Source organism: Arachis ipaensis, chromosome B03, assembly GCF_000816755.2.
Source record: "Arachis ipaensis cultivar K30076 chromosome B03, Araip1.1, whole genome shotgun sequence".
Taxonomy (NCBI): Eukaryota; Viridiplantae; Streptophyta; class Magnoliopsida; order Fabales; family Fabaceae; genus Arachis; species Arachis ipaensis.
In genome coordinates, this window is record NC_029787.2 from 98,604,238 (window position 1) to 98,607,681 (window position 3,444).

General features: G+C 33.3%; 1 long non-coding RNA gene across 1 annotated transcript; it reads left to right on the forward strand.

The window, feature by feature from the left end:
• Positions 1,129-1,706, forward strand: LOC110269758. The gene is made up of 3 exons (XR_002358520.1): positions 1,129-1,213; positions 1,289-1,504; positions 1,604-1,706. It is a non-coding gene; the product is annotated as an uncharacterized LOC110269758 (long non-coding RNA).

Here is a 3,444-nt window from a genome sequence, read left to right on the forward strand (position 1 = left end):
TGGCAAAACATGAAAGTTTGGATTTATTAACTTGAATATATATTTTTTGTTTATATCATGTCTTGGGTTTTGATTTGATTTCGGGTAATGCCTGTATAGTGCTTATGCAACCAAGTTGTAACTCATGCCTTTGCATGTATATTCTCGTGTGAAAGGAATACATAGTTACTTATGATAATTTTATCATGTGCTGCTCTACATGTTTTATATATGTACTAGCATATAAAATTCCTTATTTGAACCGCATGTATTATTATGAATTTATATTGCACCTGTTTGGTCACTTAATTATACGCATGACATAGATATTGGAAAGGCATGTCGCTTCCAATTATCTAATTTTAAGCCTATTGCTTTTTTCTTTTACGAGCTTTAGCATGTATATATTATTGCTATACGTGTCTACATATTTCTTGAGTTATTTAATGCTCTTGAATTTTTGTTTATTTTTTACACTTTGATAATAGTATTAAGTGATATTGTTGGTGGTACCAAATTTATTAAGATGCCCAGGATAGGTCGTTTCACGAAGAAATCAAAGGTAGACTCAGTATGTCAACAAATGCAAACAGGATCTGCTGCGGCTTCGTCCGTGCCCCAAGTGGATAGCCTAATTCCCCCCTCTGGTGGTACTGGTGCCGCTCCGACCTCATCTTTACGCCCCTTTCGACCATCCCGTATCGAACCACCGCCTGCTCCACCGCCTCCCACGAATAGTGCTCAACACTCGGAACCGCCTGATGAAGACTTAGACCCAGAGGCAGATGAGGTAGATTCTTTTGAGCAATACGTTGACAACCTGTTTGCTGCATCAGAGGCTCTGAAGCGCAAGAGACGTAAGACCACCGAATTTTGAGATGTTAAAACAATTGGTATACAATAATTTATCCCATGTATTTTTTTATGAGTAATTTCTTTATGATTTTATTGCATCTTGGCCACAGTGGTTACTCACACAGACTAATTATGATGAACAAAGTCCGATGGGACAATCAAGTAACTTCATTTAAGTGTGAGAGAGGCTATGAAGCCACCTAACGGTAGAAAGATCGTACTGAGGTTCAATGATAGACTGCAATCAGTTGGAAATGAAGCGGGTATACTAAGCGGCGTTGTCGGAATGCTGGGATCTGACTACACCAAATTCCCAATCTGCGAGAAGGACTGGAGAAAGGTTCGCTCTAGGGACAAGATATATAATAAATGTGTAAAGGTAAATTGTTATATTTTTGTAAAGTCCCTTTAACTTAATTCGACGCCTACCAACAATTTAATTCTACTCTTGCAGGAATTGTTCCATTTTGAAGAAGATAGTGGAGGAATTATCAAGCGTACGATATTAAAAATGCTAGGAAGGACTTGGAAGGACATGAGGAATCATTTGTATCATTACTTTTACGATGAAGAGCTGACCCTTGAAGAAAATATTAGAGGCCATCCACCGAGAATTACTGCAGATCATTGGAGATGGTTCCTTGATTATCGCAACAGTGAAGAAACAAAGGTAATTTATTTTTATCTGATATTTTAAAAAATCTATTTATGTCATATTGAGTTAGTAAAAAATAGTGTCTAGTAGCTCTTATGTTTGATGGGATAACAGGAGAAGTGTAGGAAAAATGCTGAGAATTGATCGAAGCAATTATACACTCATACTGGCGGATCGAAAAGCTTGGCAAGGCTCGAAGAAGAAGAGGTAATTTACTCTTAACCTCCTTTTTGAACATTCTCTACGTAGACCTATTAACTATTTAAGCTATATTGTTGCAGTCGAAACGACAGGGGTGTCCAGTTAGTAGGGGGGAGTTGTTTGTCTTAACGCACAAACGAACTAATGGATTCTATCTCCATGATGTAACCCGGACCACTGGTGTAAGTAATGTGTTAGAAATCGTTATGTTGTTTCTCATATGTTTTGTTTTTTCTAAATTGTGTTCAACGTATGTTTGGTTAGCAATTAGCTAATAAATGCTTTTGTTCACTTATCTAATTGTGTAGGAAAGAATTGCGGAGATTGAGCAACATGATGAATCATCAAGACGGTAATTAAAAGAGCGCTGATTGCCGGTGCAAAATACAGTCATTTTGCGGCCATTTAGACGGAACAATAGCGGCGGTTATCAAATTGCCGAAGATAAATTTAAATTTTTGGGAAAATTGGATAGCGGCGGTTTGGAACCGCCGCAGAATACATTTAAAAAAACACAAATAGAACAGCAGCGGTTCAAAATCGCCAAAAAATGCATTCGAATTTCCTGTTGGCTAGGTTAACCGCCGCAGAATACATTTATAAAAATACAACGGTTAATAGAACAGCAGCGGTTCAAAACCGCCAGAAAATGCATTCGAATTTCCTGTTGGCCAAATAGCGGCGGTTTCAAACCGCCGCTAAATCAATCGACGCCAATCAAGTGGTTTTCCAGCGGTTGTGCCAGCGGTTTAACAAAACCGCTGTAAAATCAAATGTCCACGTCCTGTACAGCAACGGTTTTTGAACCGCTGATAACTCGTTTCGTGGCGGTTATAAACCGCTGCTAGTCCTCCTGCAAACCGCTGCTAAGAGGCGGATTTGCTGTAATAATTTTGCATCCCAAATAAAACTAATTTAATAAAAGTTTGTTGAATCAAAGGTTATGTTTCATGTAAGGTGAACTTGCTCTATCTATAATCATAAACATGAACAATGTTTACTTGTTTTGTCAAAGACAAGTTTTTAATTTTTTGTTATTAGGATCTCTTCCATCGATAAGTGGAATAGATATATTGGTAATGAATTAGTCATGATATTAATGATAATAAAAATTTCATGATAGTAATTACTAACATTATAATAACTAAACTAAAATTTTTTTGATTTTTTTTTGTAGTGTCTTGATTAATATACGATTTTTGTCAAAAAATATTAGTATTTGTGTTAGTTTTTATACTTTTTTAAAGAAATAGAAACTTTATTTAAATAAGCACTATAAATGATATTTTTTTCTTTCATTTAAATCAACACTAGCCAATAATTCATCATGTATATATTACATAATTAAAGAATTATGCATAAAGTTTATTTTAAATATAAGTAATTTTAATTTTTATATATTAAAAATATAAAATTATATAGCAAAAATAAGAGAATTGAAATCATAGACTAGTTAATTTTATGTAATTACTAATAAAAGTATATATGATACTACTTAGCAATGATGTCAAAATAAAACTCGTTTTTTTTATTAATGAAAAAATTTTCATTATACTAATTATTTATCTTCTTTGCTTTAACTTGTGTATATATAAGAAATCAAATAATGTTAAATAGGATGTCATCTTTAAAAAATCTTTTGCACTTAATTTTTTATTCTAAATAAATAAGATGATAAAAAATAACTTATTATTATTATTATTATTATTATTATTATTATTATTATTATTATTTAATAAACAATAATTGTTAAT